Consider the following 10,984-nt stretch of genomic DNA (forward strand, 5'->3'; position numbering starts at 1 on the left):
TTCGAATGATTTGGCAATTCTGGAGCTCATTTTTGCCTTCTTCCAATGCACACACCTGCTCAGAAACTCATGTTTCCACAGCCAGAGTCACTTCTGTAGGTCCCAGTTCCCTCTGGAGAACGTATTTGGATGTGAGCGTATGCGTAGCCTTGAAAATCCGATGTTATGGGAATGAATTAGCTTCAGTGCTTCTCCTTCTCCAAGGGTTTCTCTTTGCTGCTTGGCGGAGTTTTCTCTGGGATGCAGCACTTGCACGACAAGCTGGCCTTTTCTCTGGAAAAGCCTGGCCAAAGGAGCTGGCATGTGCAGCCATCTGGTATTTTTGTGAAGGCTGAAGGTGTTTTCTGTGCTTGATCAGGCTCCAATACCAGAGTGATTCTTCTGATGTCTAAAGTTCTGGATTTGGCTTTTAGAAAAGAGGCTGCACTTTGCCTGGGAAAGGAAAGGCAAGCACGAATGTTTCCTTGGGCACATACTCTGCCTCCTATCTCAGAAGCGCCCTGGTAACTTTTCCCCTCTGAGTGCTCCAGCCCTTTCCCAGCTGTGTTTTAATCCTGATTTTCAACTCATTCTCTGCAGACGTATCGCAGAGAGCCTCCACTGCCCAGGCAGGCTGCAACACATGTCCCATCCTTGCGTGCCGAGGCAACTTTAAGTGTGCAGAGTTCTCTTTAAAACAGTCACGAGCTCTCACGGAGGAAAAAAAATGATCATTTTACCGAAGAAGACTGCTCCTATTCCAGTATAAACTGTCTCCAAACATGGAACAGCAGCATGCCATTTTCCTGCATGGGCCAGCAGTGCTGAATGAATTGGCAGATGCTGCAAGGTCTCTGGTAGCTGGGCTGCGAGAATGCTGCTCCTCTCTACTCCCAGCTTCAGTTCAAGGCCGAAAGTGTTGCTTTGCCAAAAGAAGTGCCCCTCGCTCGAGCCTTGTACTGCCAGGACCCGCTGGGTGTATTCACCTTACCCTTGGTGGTTGTAACAGCTTCTGCTCTTTGCAGGAGCTGGCAGTTGGAGACAGGATGTATAGACTGATGATGAGGTAGGGATTTTCTCACCACTGCTGCTGTTACTGGCGCTCTGGATGTCCATACTGCTGGCTCGAGGGAAATCAAGCCTTTCTGGGAAGTGGCTACTCCCTATCCTCTTTATACAGAAAATGTATTGTTATTATTTGAAAGCACTTTTGTATTCCCGTTAGACTACAAGCATGGCGATTGTTCCATTAGAAGACATCATGGTGCATAGCAGTGAAATACGACGTACAGTACCATGCAGTATGTATTTTCCAGATAAACTGGGAAAACAGTGAAATGGATCTGCAAAAGAGGGGGTACAATAGCTGCTTTGCATTCCTCCACATGTGTGGAATTTATGTGCTCTACAGAGCGACTCTGTTCCGTTCCCATGTGTTTACGATGATCGGATGATGAGCTGTATTTCTAGCTGGTTTCATTTTCTCTGTTGTATTTGTGGGCCAAGCACAAAGTCGCAGCGACTTCAGATCGAACGCAGCCGTGAATTAGTGCTGGCTAAACCCTCCCACCATTTATTTCCACTACGGCAGCAAGAGGGAACAGACTTAGCAGCTGAAAAATACAAGAGGTTATTTCTCCTTCTCATCCAGAGGCAGCTCAAGCAGTTTCCCAGATAGAAGCAGTTGGCTGCATTTGCAGACTCTGGGTTATTTGATTGAGACTTTCCAGCCCGGAGGTGAATCTCCTCCTCACCCCACCCTCCTGTGGAGCTGGATGTGCTGCAGAAGCGGGGAGGTGTATCACTGATCACAGTTTAACTCGTGTAATGATGACTGCAGAAACTGCCGCCAGAGAGGGATCTGCATCTCTTAGCACTGGCTCCTGCAGAGATGGAAGAGCCCCAGTCTTGGTCCTGCAGTCAGGAGGGAATCATGCCCCCACACACGATTCATGCTGCTCCTGGCGAGGCTGAAGGTATCTGGGAAAGCAATAGAGCTGCTCCCAAGCCTGACAAGTGTAAGTCACCACTAATGGCCACCGGCAACATCATGAGCTCTGCTCCCACTGACATGGACCCTCAGATGCATCCAGCACATGCTGCCATGGGCTGAATTCCCATGCGATAGCAGGATGGTTCATATCCTTGACACATATCCAGTAAAGCATCACACCCTCTCCTATTGCCTTGCATTTCTGGCTCATAGCCTGGGATTCAGCTTTTAGAGAAATACAGGATTAGCCAAGGAGGGCTTTTTGAAACTTAGATTTGCAGGGGGGCAGGAGAAGGTACCGAAATGACCAGAGGTTCCCGAGGAACAAGAGAACCAGCCCAACAAAGGCAGCCTTGTGCGAGCGGGGAGATGCGGCAGAACCTGTGTCCGGATGAAAGCTGCCCTATCAAAATAGCCATAAACAAACCCGCCTCCTCTGCTACAGAAAAGCTGTTGTGCCAGGAGCATATTAAATTGTATATGCTTTTTCTCAAGGCAAAAGAATTGCAGCAGTGACGGCAGCTGTGTGTGCTGGAGCCGAGCCACTGTATTCAACTAATGAAGGCCTTGCTGAGGACGGGGTGGGGGAAGGACTGCGGATGAATGTATTATTCACAGGGACCCACACTGCAATCATCTACCGGCACTGGAGATATGTGGTAGGGAAAAAAAGGTGAATGCCCGGACACTGAAGGCTGATGCATTTGCCAGAGCACAGGTGATGGGCCACATCCCTTCCTAGGCTGGCCCCTGCACTCCTGCGGGTGCTGCTGTTTACAGAGTGAGGGAAGATGTGTTTTTCCTTCCCCAGGTTTCCCTGGGGAGGTTCTGGGTCCCAACCCGCAGGAGCAGAGCTGGGCTGCAGCTACTGCTCTGACCCAGGCAGAGGAGCAGGTTACAGGGAGAGGCTGCTCAGCCTGCCTGGTATGGAGTGTGCAGGAGGTAGGATTTGGAACCTGTGAGGAGCAGGAGACATTGACAACCCCATCCTCCACGTCACTGGGCTCTGCTGATAGCCACCTGGCTGGTCCCAGGTGTGGTGGGTGAATGGGAAGTAAAGGGGGCTCATACCCACAGACGGATTGCCTCAGCCTGCTTCTCTTCTAGCAGGGCTGCTCTCTTGGCTTGTGCCTACATCCTGGAGAGACGGCGTGCAGAGGGCTTGGGACTCGCTCATCCTGCAGCCGGTGTCCCCCTTTTATGAGCCCACCTCTGTGTGAGTGTCCCTACACTGGGGATACAGGCTTGGAGGGGTCCCTCTGCAACCTCTGGATGTTGGTGAATTATGAACAAAATGTGATTTCATCGCGACTTAACACTGTCTTAGCCATGCGTGAGAGGAACCTGGCAGCCAAGCCCTTTGCTCTGAGTCTGCTGCCCATGATTTGCTCTGAATTCCTTGGGTTACTAGAGGTTCAAGACTGAATCTTGCAGCCCCTGTGAAGAGGAGACACACAGGTCCCATAAGAGCCCAGATCAGCCAGAGTCCACTGTGAAGCATGGTGAGTATCTAAAGTCTTTTTTCCACCTTGAGCTGCAATTCCCTTGTGAGCAAAGCTGATTTGGGAGTAAAGAATACAGGATAATTTACCATTCCTCACAGAATTTAGGAACATCAAGAAGACCAGCAGGATGCTTTCCTTATTGACTCAGGAACATGCTACTGTAGAAGCACCTCATGTAGATCATCCTTAGTAAGGAGCAAAATAAATCAAGAGTAAGTTCAGAAAGGATGACTTCTGTGCAAACACCTTGCAGGTGCTTCATCAAAGATCAGTTTGGCCCCAGGCAATACAGTTCAAACGCTGCAGCGAGGCAATGGGATAGAAGAGCCTGACACCCATCTCATCTTAAACTCAGTTGCTGCAGCTGTCCCATTCTTTAAGGCAGAAGAGGAAATTTATGGCTCTCCTGCAATGTGAGCAATGCCCTGAGCACCCACAAGGTAAATGCCCTTTTGTGCTTGAATTTATTCTGTATCTGAAGTCACTGTGCACACAGGGCTAACATGATTCAGTGAAGGAAAACCCATTTTAGTTGCTTTTTAAGCAGATTACAGCAGATTATCTGACTAATCTGTATGGAATCCTCTCTCCAACTATTTCAGACTGTAAACAAATCCAGCCACTTTTGTATCGCACATAAATATTTACTGTGGATTATATGAAGATTAACTTCAAATTACACTTGCAACAATGGTTTGGTTTTGTGGCTTGCTACCTTCAGTAATGTAAACCCTTTTGGAAGAAATCTACCTTCAACAAAGTGTGAGCATAAGAACCATCAACTGTATAATAGCATGTTCCAGAGCAGGTACACAAACAGAAACTGAGTATGTTAGTGTGGACAGATGACGGAAGCTAAAAATAAAAGCTAGTGGTTCAGAATAAAAATGCCAGGGATTATCATAACATGGAAGTAAAATCTTCCCTGTAATATCCTCTGGTCCCTGCAGGGCTGTGCCTGTGGCTCTCGAGGCCATCCAGCTTGGGTACTGCTGCTCTGAGAGAGCAAAGCCGGCCTTGCACAGCGTTTGGTTGGGACATGGGGAATGTTGTGTCTACCAGGCTAGTGAAGGAATGCTCAGTTTACAAGACAATGGCTTTTTAGGAAGCCAGAAAAAGTTAAACAGCCTTCCCAGATGGAAGATTGTCCCTTTCCACCCTTTGTATAATTAGGGCAGCTTCAAACTCCTATAAAGAGACAATCTGTTTAATATAAGAGATTTCCAAAGTCTTAGCAAATGAGCATCTGAGAACTGGCTTCTGATGTGGTTTATGTTCTTTTTGATAGATTTAGGTTATGGGGATGTTGGTTAGAGAGGCAGTGAGTGATTCATGCTGAAACCATCCGGGTGCCATCTGATACACGCTGTCCACCCGAAGGTAGAGGGAGGAGGCTGCTGCCTGTGCTCTATTAGTGCCTGTAGTGAAGCTGTTTTGGTGTTGAGTTATAATGGCAGAAAAATGACTACAGCAGAGGAAGAAAGGGCTGCGAGTTGCAGGAGAGAGGTAATCCGTAGCAGATCAACATTTCCATAGCAAGCTGGGGTCTTACAGTGATGCCTTGAGACCTCAAACCAACGTGCTCCCTGTGAGGAGCTATGCTGGCCCCTTATTAAAAGCAGGTCTCCCTGGAGAGTCTCTGACTGCTGCCTGACGAGCATAAAACAACACAGGCAGGAGCTGATTGCTCTATGCTTACTGCCCACCTTGGAGCTGTCTTGGTATACATCTTTCCCCCACTGACTGTAGTTTTGCCTCAGTAACACTTGCAGGATCAAGCTCTTGAGCAGATGGGGGGGGGGGAACAGGGGAAGAAATGGCATTCTCCTCTATATTTTTCTCCCTGTATTCAGCCTTGCTGCTGCCAGATGTAAAATCCATCATAGACACACCTTAACACTGCAATGGGAGAGCAGGCACTGAGCCTAGAAAATTGGGTGACCAAAGCCATGGGGTGCAATGCTGGGAAGCAATGAAGTGATTGCTATCATCCAGTTGCCTTGCAGCACCTCTCTGTGCCTGTCATGAGGGCAGGAAAGGTGGGAAGCAGGGATACTCTTGTTCAGAACTCAGGGATTCCCACCGGACTTCCATAACTTCTCCAGGACTTGTGTGAGAGCAGGGCAAGGCCACAAGCTTTGCAGCATCACGTACCTTTGTTACCATGTAGTAAACAGAAGACTTGAGGACACTATTTCTGTTTGCAGGTTTCCCCTCCCTCTATTGCTGTTTCAATTACATTTAGATCTGCAAGGAAAGTTCGTGTCTTATATTAAATTTGCAGTTGAACTATAGGGGTTCCTTGACCACTTTCTCTGAGTTGATTCATGTTAAAATAACTTCAGAATCACTAGGGATCAGTGGCTTGTGCAGGCATCAGAAAAAGCTCTTGAAATGTGTAGGAAGCTGCTAGCATGGAGCAGCAGCTTCCAACCCCCTGAACCCTCTGTGTGAGCACCAGCACTATGCTAGATGGCCTTGGAGCAGCTCTGTAAGGGGTCCTGTGTCCTCCTCCAGTGAAGCCACCCCTCTCTGCCTCCTGTTTTGCAGTGTTTTGCTGACTCTGTGCCTGCAGGGCTAGTGCATAAACCCCATTCACCTGCAGCCATTTCCTGGTGCAGAGCATCTCTGCTTAGGAGAGAAAACAGCTGCAGCAGGAGGGACACGTATCTTTTCCAACACAGCATCATCCCTTTTTCTATCCCAAGCTGGTGGCCTTGGCTGAAGGCAAATACTCCGGATAACCAAAGAAAGCATCCCCAGGCGGGAGAAACACTGGCCAAAGAGTAGTGCCAGCAGCTCCTGCCCGAGATAAGGCAGCGTGCTCTCAAGATTTATCGCCTTTATCCCCATTTGCTGCCAGGCTGAATGTTTCAATTATCTTTCTCTGTTTTGGCATGTCCCTCACGAGCAGTGTTATTTTGTTGCTGCTGTTTCAGCAGGGACAGATGGGGCCTTGTTTTCCAAACATGACACACATGCATTGAAAAGCACCCGGCCGATGGCAAAGCATATTTGGTCTGCCTTGGCGATTTGAAAGGTTATTATCTGACCTCCTTCTCATCACCTTAGCCCCATAAATCTATCATAAATGTAGCAAAGGGGCCATTCTTAGCCCTTTAGAAATGCATCCCGTTTCCTCTGCCAGGGACTCATGATTTCATTGCTGACCCTACCAATTAATTCTCATAATTCATTCACTCCAAGCTTTTTAGAAGTTAATTCACCCCCCTCTGGCTTGACTCTCTTGAGGCAAATTCAGCCCTGGGGCAACTTCACCCATAGCAGGGTGTAACATCAGCACTGACTTTAGCCCCCAGTTCCTGCTTTTGGTTCTAGCAGCATCTCAAATCGCTCATTGGCATTGAATGGTTGTTTTCAAGATCTCGCATAGCTTCAGGTCTTCCTCTCTGATGCTATATATACTGATAATGAGCTGTGTTAGCTAATCCCCCATCAGGATTCATAATGTTAGAAGAAAACCCTGATAGAAAAAACGTTCATCGCAGACTGTTCTGCAGTACAAAAGGTCATTCTGGCTGCATAGGTTGTCAGAAAACTATTGATTTGGTGTGAAAGTTTTTGAGGGGAAATTGTGAGTTTCTCCTCTGCAGCAATCAAAATGTTTCATTTTCCAACAGCTACCAACTGTGCCCTGCACCAGAGTGCAGAGTGAGATGTAAATACGAAAGGTCACTGTTTTCAGGAGTGCTCATTAAAATCTCTGCACATCTTCAGCAGCCCTTTTTGTGACCTTAAGCTGTCCGTTACCCTCTGAAACCCCTCCGGATAGTCTCTGGACCAGCACAGCACCCACATCCCTCCAGCTCCCACAGGCAGCACACAGATTTCCATAGTGCATGACTAGGCTGGCAACTGGGGGAGGATTATCTCTATTTGGATTCCACACAGTGATGTACAAAATTAGATGTTTAAAGGGAAGAAAAGCAGAAATACAAGCTGATGAGAACTCCCCTTCTGTTGCTGCCAAATACAACCCTTTGGCATTAGTAGATTAACCTAAAAAAAATCTGGTATCCGGTTTTCAACCCATTTCACATCCCACCCATCGCTATAGGCGAGGCTGTTGGCAGAGCCGGGTGTGCGTCTGAAGAGACAGGACACCATGGTGGGGATGTGTCTGTCACCTGGGGTCCTGAAGAAACACCATCACCATTCCACCGATCAGGGTGTGATGGAAACAGCTTTCTGGGATGGGGCTGGATGAATCTGAGCTTGGTTTCAGCATAAGCAGCAGGTGGGAAAAGGACAAACAGTCCCTACAAGGCAGAAGGCTGCTGCCACCGTTAACCATTAACCAACATGTGTGAGAGCATCTCAGCAGAGCCCCAGGCAAGACCCGTCTGTCCACCATCCAACACACGCTCCTGAAAACAGCCTTGCAACAGCCTCTGGGAGCCAACACGCTGCGTTTTACCACCAGAAAAACAATTACATGCGAAACCTCAGCTCCCGGGAGGGCATGATTGAAGGAATGCATTTTGGCCAAAGGGTGGAAATGGATCAAATCTGCATGTCTGCACCCAGCAGCGCGGTCTGTTGGGTGCTGTGCAGGTAAGGGGAAGGCTGTCTGCAGAACGGGGTTTGCCTGGAGCTGCTGCTAAGCTCGTTTTTTAATGCAGCATTTTCGATTATTTCCTATTCACTTGATACACCACCAAAATAGATCCAGTTCTCCCCTGTTTTAGCCTCTGCTAAAACCCTCAGACCACATCTTCTCCTGTAACAAAAAGTATGTGGAATTGGCTAAAAAAGAAACATTCTTGTTCTCACAACACTTCAAAAACAAAAAAAGAAATCCACTCCTTTCCTAAAGAAAAAGAATAGCACTTATAAGACTTTATAAAACTGCTTCTGTCCAGAAGGCTCCTGCGTCAGATCAGCTTCATCCCGTTAACTATTGCTGTGCCAAGCCTCACTGTACATTATTAATCATCCCAAAATAGCTGATGAAAATAGACGCAAGAGGCTTGATAACAACAATGTGTATCACATAATTCATTCTGATCTTACTGAAAGTCTTGAAGATCTTGGGGCATGACAAGGAAATGATGTAACTGTGGGGATGCAAAGAGAAACCAAAGCATGGGAGCATCTGGCCTGCTGGGGGATGAACGTAGGTGCCTTTGTTAGACTTCAGTGAGTAGCTGTGAAAGGGAGAATGAGAGAGAGGGAACTCAAGCGACGAGCTGAACTTGCAAATGTTTTTGCCATGAAATCATGAGGGCAAATGCAAAGCTATCCACCCACCAGCACATGTGTGGAGCTGCCACTTTAGGGGGACATAATATATATGTATAAGGGAGTGAACGAGATGCAAGGGGCTTACATGAGCTCTTCACTGCAGAGAAGACGACTCTTGGGCCACTCTACCCTCATGAGTGCAGCACAAGATGCAGCACTGCGTAACAGCAGATGCCAGAAGGGTGACACGGGTCTTGGGGTGATAAAAGCACATTTTGGCAGCAGTGCAGTGACTCGGGATGAGCACTATGGATGGGCACAGTTTGTGGGTGCTCTGTGCCCAGCCATGGGGTGACCCTGTTGCCTGCAGTGCCAGGGAGAGCAGTGCCAAACAGACTCTGCGTCCCGGTTGTGGGGGAGTGTTGGCAAAACCGCACCCAAGCAAAGCTGCTGGGAGAGAGAAGGACATTTTGTTGTGAAAGGGTTTTTCTTCTTCTGAGATCTCTCTTCTTTTTTTTTTCCAAGCTGCATTTCTTTGCGAGGCTTTGTGGACAGTGTGGGCAGAGCCAAGTGGAAGGAATTTAAAGGGAGAAGGCAGTTCAGGGTCATAGCCCGATACGCGGATATAAACCAAACAGTTGCTGATGGTACGAAGTGGATCCCCAGAGCCGGCGTGGGGCTGCAGGCATGCAGCGTGGCACCGGCTGCCAGGGGGCATGGGGAGCAGCAGCAGCGCTGGCTGGATGAGTGCAGCCAACAGCCAAGAGCTCTGAGGCACCAAGAGAGCGTATGCAGGCAAAACAAGGATGAAGGCGTGAGATGGACCTGCACAGGGAGGCGAGGCAGGGCAGAGACCTAAATACCAGCCTGAGTTGGCTGGTTTGGTCCTGGCCTTTGTGTTGGGAAGGGAGTTTCTGGGCAGCTTTCCAGCAGGGGCAAGGGGAACACGGGAGAGAACAGCTGAGCGAACACGGTCTGAGGAGGGACAACATCCAGGCCAAGAAGCCTTGCAAGGAAAAACACTCATTTGCTCCATTGCCTTCATATACAGTTGAAGACTTCACCAGTAAGGGGTCTGATGCTCTATCAGGTTATTACGGCTATAGCAAATGAAACCTGGAGGCTGGATTGCTTTTCTCCTGCTCCGTAATGACCTTAGTGCCATTTCACAGTCATCTCTTCTCTGGCACCTGCTTCTTCCTAATCGATGCACAGCTAGGTTAGAAAACAACCATCATCAGGAAGGAAGACTAAGCCACAAGAAATTGTAGCTTTAGTATGGCTTTTGGCTCCTATATGCATGGTCAGATTTTGTTCTCGCATTGTTTTTATCCTAGGGACACTCCAGACACAGACTTCTGACCTTCTCCTTACTCTTTCTACTGATGCTTTGGCAAAGTGTCCCACACCTCTGAAGAGCCTTTCATTAGGTACATGTGGGATCAAAGTCAGACCTCTGGGACTGCAGGGTTACGGTCTCCAAGAGGCTTAGCAATGATGCTATTCTAAAAATGGCTTGGAAGGTAATTTGGGAGAGAAGGAAATGTCTTTCCTGCGGAAGCCGGCCAGGTGGGAAGCACTAGATTAGAATATTCCTTGCCACAGCCCATGTATGAATACTGTCAGAGCTGTGGTGACCACGTCCCCTTGTGCAGAGGGTGACATTGCACTCTGGTGTGAGGAGACCACCACATACCTCTGCCGGCCTCCCAGCCAAAGTAGGTGGTGCTTTAGCAGCCTTCCAGTATCTGAAGGGGGCTATAGGGATGCTGGGGAGGGACTCTTCATTAGGGACTGTAGTGACAGGACAAGGGGTAATGGGTTAAAACTTAAACAGAGGAAGTTTAGATTGGATATAAGGAGGAAGTTCTTTCCTGTTAGGGTGGTGAGGCACTAGAATGGGTTGCCCAGGGAAGTTGTGAATGCTCCATCCCTGGTGGTGTTCAAGGCCAGGTTGTACGAGGCCTTGGGTGATATGGTTTAGCAGGAGGTGTCCCTGCCCATGGCAGGGGGGTTGGAACTGGATGATCTTAAGGTCCTTTCCAGCCCTAACTATTCTATGATTCTATGGGGGAAGTTTTTCTGCCATGATCATACGTACACTAGAAATTGGCCTGAGACCACGGAGTTCGCTGGGGATCAGGAGCTGCATTTTGAAGCAGTGATGTAGAAGTTCCAGACTCCATCCCTGATTCCCAGTCTCTGGAGCCATCTGGCTCCCTATAGCTATTTTATCTTTCTCAAGTGCTGCAAATGCTGAGGCCCTGCTCTGGTGGAATGGCGCTTCAAATGAAATCGACAG

Source organism: Pezoporus wallicus, unplaced genomic scaffold (genome assembly GCF_028554395.1).
Source record: "Pezoporus wallicus isolate ANWC-B61680 ecotype Strahan unplaced genomic scaffold, APGP_CSIRO_Pwel_v1 scaffold_7392, whole genome shotgun sequence".
In the NCBI taxonomy this organism is placed as follows: domain Eukaryota; kingdom Metazoa; phylum Chordata; class Aves; order Psittaciformes; family Psittacidae; genus Pezoporus; species Pezoporus wallicus.